General features: G+C 40.9%; 1 protein-coding gene and 1 long non-coding RNA gene across 4 annotated transcripts in view; one reads left to right on the top strand and one right to left on the bottom strand.

The window, feature by feature from the left end:
* LOC109287523 overlaps positions 1-7,528 on the top strand; it is a 21,884-nt gene extending 14,356 nt beyond the window's left edge. Inside the window, exon 3 of the long non-coding RNA XR_002094883.1 lies at positions 7,449-7,528. This is a non-coding gene — a long non-coding RNA (uncharacterized LOC109287523). The remainder of the gene's footprint in view (positions 1-7,448) is intronic.
* ADGRA1 (adhesion G protein-coupled receptor A1) overlaps positions 1-9,107 on the bottom strand; it is an 841,033-nt gene that overhangs the window by 190,559 nt on the left and 641,367 nt on the right. The window lies entirely within an intron of this gene.

Raw genomic sequence — 9,107 nt, forward strand, 5'->3', positions numbered from 1 at the left:
AAAGTAAAGTGCTGGTTGTGGGGTGGGGGAGTGTTGTTTCAAGTCTGTGGACCCCTCTATATGTGCAGGTAAAGGCATGATAGAATTTAATGTGTGGTCCACACAATTACATTTTTTGCCATGCTACACATGCATAACAAGAGGTGTGACTGTGGGATTATGCATTAGATCCTATTGCATCTTCTTGCTGGTGCAGGCTTCTGTGGTTGGAAGCTCCCACTGCTAATGGGACTCCCAGCCACAGGGGTGCCCCAGGCATCCCTGCAGCCATGAGATTGCAGCAACTAAAATTTCCCAACTATGGGGGTGCTCAGTGCACACCCAGGGCTGGGAGATTATAGACATAACAGAAAATTAGGGTTGGAAGGGACCTAAAGTGGTCATCTAGTCCAACCCCCTGCTCAAGGAAGAACCAGCCCCAACTAAATCATCCCAGCAAAGCTTTGTCTAGCCCAGTCTTAAAAACCTCCAAGGATGGAGAGTCCACAACCTCTCTAGGTAACCTGTTCCAGTCTTTTACTACCATCCTACTAAGGACATTCTTCCTAATATCTAACCTAACTTTCCCTTGATGCAACTTGAGACCATTGCTCTTTGTTCTGTTATCTGCCACCACTGAAAACGGTCCAACTCCATCTTCTTTCAAACCCCCTTCAGGTAGTTGAAGGTTGCTCTTAAATTCCCTCTGAGTCTCCTCTTCTCTAGACTAAATAAGCCCGGTTGCCTCAGTCTTTCCTCATAAATCATGTCCCTAGCCCCCTCATCATTTGTGTTGCCTTGCACTAGACTCTGTCCAATTTGTCCACATCCTTTCTGTAGTGTGGGGCCCAAAACTGAACACAATACTGTAGATGTGGCCTCACCAGTGCTGAATGGATGGGAATAATCACCCCCCTTGACCTGCTGGCAACACACCTACCTATGCAGCCCAGTATGCCATTAGCCTTCTTTGCAACAAGGGCACACTGTTGGCTCATATTCACCTTATTGTTCACTGTAACATCCAGGTCCTTTTCTGCAGAGCTGCTGCCCAACTTGTCAGTTCCCAGCCTGTACTGGTGGATGATCACAGCAGTGCCCTGCAATTGCCAGGAGTCAGAGTCCTGGGACACAACTGGGACTAAAAAATCTGCATCTGAGGCAACTCTCAGCCCCAGCTGCACATGGGGTGAAGCTGAGCCAAGAGTCTTGTCAGCTGTAGGATTTTCACCCCTGACAGTGCCTGGAAGCTGTGGACTCTGGGGTCTGACTGCACCTGGAAGCTGCAGGACTCTGGATCCTGGCAGCCACAGCTTGTTGCTCTGATCTCCTGGCCATAGGAATGCACGGGGCACCTGGCAGCTGGGAGATCACAGCAGTTGTGGTCTCCCAGCTGCAGGGGCTCTGCCTACACTGCAAATTAAAGCAGGATAGAAACCAAATATAAAGTAATTATGCATTTTCCAGCAATAATTTCATAGCTGATTGGACCTTTTTGAGGCACCATAGTTAATTTGCACATGTAGCCAGTCTAAATTTATTGTGCAATTCAGCAGGTAATTGCATAATAGATATAACATGTAGAGGGGGCCTATGTAAGAGCAGCTTCTTTAGAATTTCTGGCCTTGGTACTGATTGTGTTATTCCAGATTTTAACTGATGCAAATTCATTGAGTTGCTCCCGATTTAAGCCAGGGTACAATAAGCTCTTCTCCCAGGATATTGCCGCTTAGCAGAAGGAAGCACAGCAAGTTCATATAACTAGTGTAGAAATTAAAAGCTAATGTCAGACTTGCCAATAGTCTGGGATAGGCCTATATTTGTTTCTGACACTGTCATTCCCCTGCAGGCAACTGAATTGTTGTCTCATTCTGATCTTAGTAGAATCACCATCAGAACTGGCACCACTTTAGACAGTTTTGGTTAGCAGAGACTTGAATTGCCTTTTTATCTCTGAATGTCAATATTTCATCTTTGAATTTAAATACATTACCAGCAATATATTGGAATTTTTATTGTTAGAAATCTGCCATAAGTAAGCAGAATGTTTTGTTTCTATTGCTGCCATTCTGAATTGCTTTAAAAGCCCATGGTTTGCTTAATATTTTAATTAAGGATTTTCTTTTTAATTTAATATAAATGATATTCCAAAACTATTTGAATCTTGAAGTATTTTGCACCTCCAGCAATGTAATGGCAGTAGTCCAAAGACAGAATCTGAGAAGAGTTTTTTATGGTCAACTAACTGATTGGATTGAATCAATGAAAAGAGCAAGTCAAGAATGTTTATTTTCTCCTCACCAATTTAACCTCTCCTCAGAGAGGAGAAGATGTATACAAAGAGAAATGCTGGATGAAATTTCAAGCTATAACTACTCACAGAGAGGAAATAGCATTTTCTGTTGTGGAGATAATCAAATAAGATATTTTAAAGACTTGGCTGACTGAACCAATTATGCCAGTCCAAACTTTGTGTTTCAGATAAGCAAATAAGTACATAATGAACAGCCTGTTCCTAAGAAGAAGTTCATAACTGTCTATGGTACAAGGAAATGAATGGTAAAATTGAGTCTGAAAGCAGGCATTCCTGCAATTAAAGTAGCTGCTGCAGTAACAATCACACTTATCATCTTCATCCTTTTTACATATGCATTCTTATGTAAGGGAGCATTCAAGAAATTTTCTCTCTATTCCATTACTTTGAGTATTACCTTACTTCTCATATATTAAGTTTCTAAATTGTGAATAAAAGTACAAAAATTTGGCCCTCTATTTTAAATAATCAGACGATGCAATCTCAGATAGTTAACAGCATTCATTTATCTACATGGTTGCAAATACTTCTGTTAGTTGTGGTTAAACTTTAACCTTGCCACTATGATGTAGGATGCTAATTTTTCAGTGCTGCTCAGGGACACTTGCTTCATGTTCTGTTATCTTGCAGAGATCATCACTGAATAAATGTGCTGCAAGGAATGATGGAAGACAGCCAAACTCAGGCTGAAATTGCTAGTCTATAGCCATAGATTGGAAAAAAAGATTTAGAAACAACAATTAGTATAAACATAAGCATATCCTACTTTTCAAAAGCCTTATACCCAAATGTGTAGGCAAAATAACAGCATAATTCCAAGGATGCATATGGCAGTATTAAACTTGATTACAAATTCATTGAAGTGTCTGTTTAGGAGAATATAATACTTTGCAGCTTAAACTGGGAAACTCTCAAGAATAGGTATTGCATCCCTGTCCTGGCTTTTCATATCTGATAAGAGAATAGCAGATATTCTGTGTCTTATTAGTAAAAACAGGGCATGCATAAATGAACCTTGGGAATTAATATAAGCAGAAAGCTACTTGAGATTACTTATGTGGAATGAGGAAAACTTTTATGGAATGACTAAGATAAGAGGGTTACTTTGACAAAGATGGTCAAACATACTAATTGAAAAAAGAACTGCGTTAGAACATTTAAGTAAATGCTCATATGTCAGGCATTAGGACAGTAATTTATTGAATACTCCCATTTAATATCACTCAGTACACTTAGGAATCTTGTAATTTTGAAATATTTTTGCTGCAAAACCATGACAGACATCTCTACAAGATTACAACTGTTTGCCCATCTTTGTATCTTAAATTACTAAAATGCATTAGAATTCTTAGGTCTTTTAATTTTTACAAAGAGGAACTGAAAACATCAAACCTAAGAATGTTGTATGAAAGCCAGGGGCACAACTTACAGAGACAGTGAGCACCCATAACTACGACTGAGGACCATGGTAAATATGGGTGCTCAGCCTTTCTGAAAAGCAGGCCTGTTAAATCAAAAAACAACTTCAGCAGGGTGTTATAAAAGTACTGTCAAGTGCATTGTTACCAAAGCATTGTAAACATCCATTGTGATATTGTCTTCAGTTATGCAATTGTATGTTTCTCTCACAATGTTTTTATGCACCCTAAATACCATGTACAGAATATGGATTTATAATTTTAAAGTATTTCATTTTTCTACTTTTCACAATGATCTTTAATAAATGTACTGCTGGTTACAATTTATATAAACTCTGTAACTTTTTTATTACATCAATTTTGCTAGCTGTTTTATACTGCCTGCTTTGTTAACTCTGCCACAGCCTTCTTTAGAAACAATTGGAGAAAGGAAAAAATTGGCCACTAACTAACACATTTTCCCACACTCAATGTAAGTGTCCCTACTTACAATATAGTAGATGAGATTTTTTGTTATGAAGACCTGCCCTGGAATAATTTATTTAGTTATATTATTTCCTTTAAAATACATACTAATAACAACTCTTTATACAAGAAGCCATATTAAATTTAAAACTAGTAAAAGATGAAAGAACTCACTAAGAGCCATGCTTGTTATTCTAATATACTCATCTTATTACACACAAAAAGTACTTTCTTCCCATTTCAACATTAAAGAAACAATACCCCAGAAGTGAAAGTTGCAATGCCAGTTAAGCATTTCCTTTTCTGGAGTAAATGCCAAAGATAATCCGTGGTTCTGTGTGTACAAGGCATGTACAAGACATGTACAGGATATATTTTACAATTAAGTTTGCACTAAACAACAGTTTCAGTTGCAGGTAACTCAGACAGTTTCACTTGAAATAAAATACAATTTTGAAGTTTGCTGTATAACATATATCCTATTCATTAGAATTAATTTCATAATGTTAACATTAATTATCCCCCAGTTGCAAATATCCTATTCAAAGAGATTTTTCTAATGAAATACACAAACTTTAATATAAGAGAAAAGCAAAAAATGCAAAATGCTGGTACATTTTATCTCAGGCAATGTTGATAAACAGAATCTGTATAATATTGGTAGTTCAAGGTACAGTGATGTAGATCATCAGCCATTGCAATCTATGGTGTTATGACAATTTACACAGCTCCAGCATCTCCTTTCTATTTTAAAGCCAGATAATAAAAGCTTATAAAAATATTCTAGAGTTCCAGAACAAGTTTTTTATTTCCTTAAACATTTTTCAATGACTAAAATGCCTCATCCTAACTGGTAGAAGGTTTGATTTGGCTCCTAGTGAATCAACAACAAACTCCATTGACTTTAGCAGAAGCAGGGTAGGGTTCTGATGGAGAAAATCAACCAAAGCAAATGGCTTATGTCTGTTTTAGGGCTCTATAATCTTTCAGGACCAAATTTTGCAGTCTCACGTGAAACAAACATTGAAGCCAGTTTGCGCATTGCCTGCCTCAGAATTGACAGATTTATCTCAGTCATTAGTGACGTGTAGGGGGTACATGCAGGTGCACGTGCACCCCTTGAGATTGGCAGTGCACCCTCTGAGAGAAGCGCCACCGATGCTGCTGGCCACGCCAATGGGCAGTTGCCGCTCGCCAACCTTCCCCCCTCCCCTCACTGTCGACATCGCTGGCAGCATCTGTGGGCGGTCGCCAATGGCCTCCCCACCTTGCCACTGACACTGCTGCAGCCACCTGCAGGAATTCCCCACTCACCACCACCACACCCCCACTGCTACCACCACCATGACCACCTGTGGGAGGTCGCTGTGCTCCCCCAGCCTCCAGGGGCATGTGTTGTTCATGATCTCAGTAGTGTACAAGGGCTTGCATAATCCTTTCTGCACATTCAGATACCTTCTCTCATATTTAATATAATACTGCGCTGTGCTTGAATTTGCCCTAATGTGTGAACCAGTTCATTGCAGTTCTATGAATCAGCAGCACAACTCTGTCCAGCATTATGTAGGTTCAGGGCTCTCCTAAATTATAAGCATGAAACCCTTAAAGAATCAGAACATAAGCAGAACATTTAATTTTAAATTATTTTTCTCTTAAAATCTCTGCTCCAGATAACAAAGTATACAAATATTGGTTAACTAATTGTTAGTAGGCTATTTAAAAGGGCAAATTTGTTCTATATTTGTATTATGTTTCATTGTGGGATTCTATTCATTCTGCAGAAACAGATCAAAGGACTGCCATACACACAGTGATAAAACAATACTGGAGTTCAAAATCACTGGGTGAAGCTGAGTGCCCATGCTCTGGATGAGTATTTAATCAGTTGCATGGAAGGATTACATGACAGGAGATAAAAAGGAAGAAATCATCTCTATGGAAACCACTATGGTCTACTTCAGCAGTAATGGATAGCACAGAGAACTATCCAAATATTACAAGGAACTTCAGTAATAGGAAAAGTGTGATTTGAAAGTAGTGCCTGCATAACCAAAATGGAATTATACAAAATGGTTCATACAAATTGCCTAGATATTTTACCACCCACAACCATAACTGAGATGATTAAAGGTGTACTTTTTCTCTAGCTCTATAGCAAAATTAAAAGATCCCTGAAGTCCTTGTCATTGTCCCATATATTTAATGATAAGAAATAAGAGGTCATGATATACTCTTGCAAGATATCTTCATTTTAGAAATTTAATGCAAAAGCAGCCATCGACGAACTATTTCTTTCATCTTACCATATTTAATCAATTCCAAGACAAGGATTTTTTCCCCATTCATTATGGGGAAAACAAAGTGTCATTTTAGAGTCAAGTATCAGACTGCTCCAGCTGGCAGCTCCAAGGAACTGCTGTGCAGGGATCCTGGCTAGAGCAGGGACAGTATCAACAGCATGCAGATGCCTACTTCTAGTATCTGCTCCTTGTCTGGCTCCCTTCCCCTGGCCTCCCTCTTTGGCAGGGAGCCAGGCAAGGAAGGAGGAATCTGTCTGCTGCTGCTGTGGTTCCAGTCAGCTAGGCTCCCTGCACAGCAGCTCCTTAGAGCTCCCAGATGGAGCAGTCTGATTCTCAGCTGCAGCAGGCATGGTGCTGGGAGGAGTGCTGGAAACTCTTCTGCCCTCTGCTGCAAGAACAGCTGTCCAAGGAGCCCAGCCCCACAGTGCATAGATTCTAGGGATGGGCTAGGGAGGAGGGTAGCCAAACAGGGAAAGAGAAACATGCATGTTACTGAGGCAGGCTCCTGGAGCAGCTGATCCCCCTGTGCCCAGATCATTGAGGAAAGCAGAAGTGGTGGGAAAGAATGTGGGGGGAGGGCTGGCTGCTTGTTCTCTCCTGCTTCTTCTTCCTTCCCCCATGCTCCCCACACCTTTCCTCCTTTCCTGCTTTTCCAACCACCTGCTCTCCTGGCTCTACTTTCCCCCGCAACATTAATTCTGTGGATGGGTCTGTAGCTCAAGGATTGGACACTTAGGTCACCTCAAGACCTATTAATGAGATGGTAGAGATCATCCTGAAATCAAGGGATTGCCGATGACGCTTCCCTCCTACCTTTCCCTTTGCCCTTGCTTTCCTTCATTTAGTTCCTTCTCGCCCCATCTGCATCTGCCTCTGTTTTTGCCCCATCTCTGCTTTTCCCCCCACACCTGTCCTTTAGGCTCTTTCCTCAATGCTTATGCACCTGACTCCTTTCCTGCTACAGCAGTGTAGGGGACACATTTAAGATGATCCTCAAATAATCAGATTCTAAACATGAAAAATTATAACAAATTAATAATTTTTCTATTTATTGGGGGTCATCTTAAATTTGAAGTTGTCTTGGATTTGAGTAAATATTGTATATCATAACAAGTTAGTTCATAAAGTGGAGTTTACTCTGTGTTCTTATGTTTCTCCCCAGTCTCTCCAAATAATTTAATTTCTAAGTGTTATTAATTAATTTGTGATAGGCTTCAAAGGAAGCTGAGAGTCAATCAGTAAAGGTGGTGATTAAAGTCTGGACAAACAGTTTAATTGAGTATTGTAGGACTGTCTTGTAGAAAATGTAAATTTACTTGTGAAATAGGCAAGTTAAATAAGGAACTCAACAGGAGATAAATATAGAACCTTAAAATTACAATCATTATCAGAATAAAGCTTGATTTTAAATCATAGTTAAGTTGGTTTATTAGTCACGAATGAGGAAATGTGCCATGGACATACTGAAAGAAAAGTTGATATATAAACATCATGAATTCAGGTACTTATATGTAAATGTGAAAGCATTTTCTCTGAAAGTATTTGAAAAAAAATAAATCTGTTGATTATCTGTGGTAGAGGAAAACATGCTCTCAGATGGCTGTCTGCCTTCGTACTGCTTAGTTCAATCATTACTTTAGACATAAAAGAATGATTGTTCATTTTAGCAGTGAAAAACAGAAGTCTGAAGCTCTTGTCATAATTAAAAATAAACTGAGGTAGTCCGGTGGCAAAGTTTATTTATTAATACAACTGAACACATATATCCTGTGTCTCCCCCCACCCCCACCCCTTCCAGAGAGCTTCTAATACTTTGTTTCAAGCTATGGATAAGGATATACTATATTTTATCACATAAAACATAACCAGATCCTGCCCAGGAAAGATAACTGATCCAGCTGCCTATAACTTTGTTTAACTGACTGCTTGTTCGTTTGGTGAGGGGTATGCTCTGGGAAGCTGGGAGTGAGTGCTGACTACTGAGTGAGTGTTGGTTGCTGTGGGATTGCTGACTGCTGTGTGACTGCTGCCTGGGCCAGTCAGCCCAGGCCCAGAAGGGTATAAAAGGAGACTCCCCAGGTAACCAGGGAGCCTGTGACCAGGGGCTGCCAACAGGAGAGCAGTTTGCAGGCCAGCTCATGGGTAGGAGTACACACCATGTAGAAGTACCTGGGAGCTTCTGACAGAGACTTCAGGTAAGTGAATGAAGAGGGTGGTGACATGGAAAGCAGCCAGGGACCCTGCCTTGCTGCTGCCTCTGGCCCAGAGCTCCTGTGAGGCCTCCACCCAGACAGGCCCCTTGGATGGGTTGGCAGTGCCCTGGCCCCGTCTGTGAGGGTTGCCTGGCGGGACCTCTGAGGCCTGGAGGTAGTGTGTGGGCCAGGGTTTCCCTTGCCTGTCCCACATGTGCCCAGATTGAGGCCCTGGAGGGGCAAGTGAGGGAACTCCAGGCACAGGTGAGCAGGGTGCGGGGGATCAGGGCTGCAGAGGATGAGATTGATGGATAATTTAATTCTCTGCAGAACCAGACACCTAGCACAGAGACATCACGGGAGAGTCCCAAGACAGCTCAATGGAGGATAGTTGCCTCCACAGCTAGACAGCGTGTGGATGTGACCGCTTCCCCGAAGC

This window comes from Gavialis gangeticus, unplaced genomic scaffold (genome assembly GCF_001723915.1).
Source record: "Gavialis gangeticus isolate Ggan-Ray unplaced genomic scaffold, GavGan_comp1, whole genome shotgun sequence".
Classification (NCBI taxonomy): domain Eukaryota; kingdom Metazoa; phylum Chordata; order Crocodylia; family Gavialidae; genus Gavialis; species Gavialis gangeticus.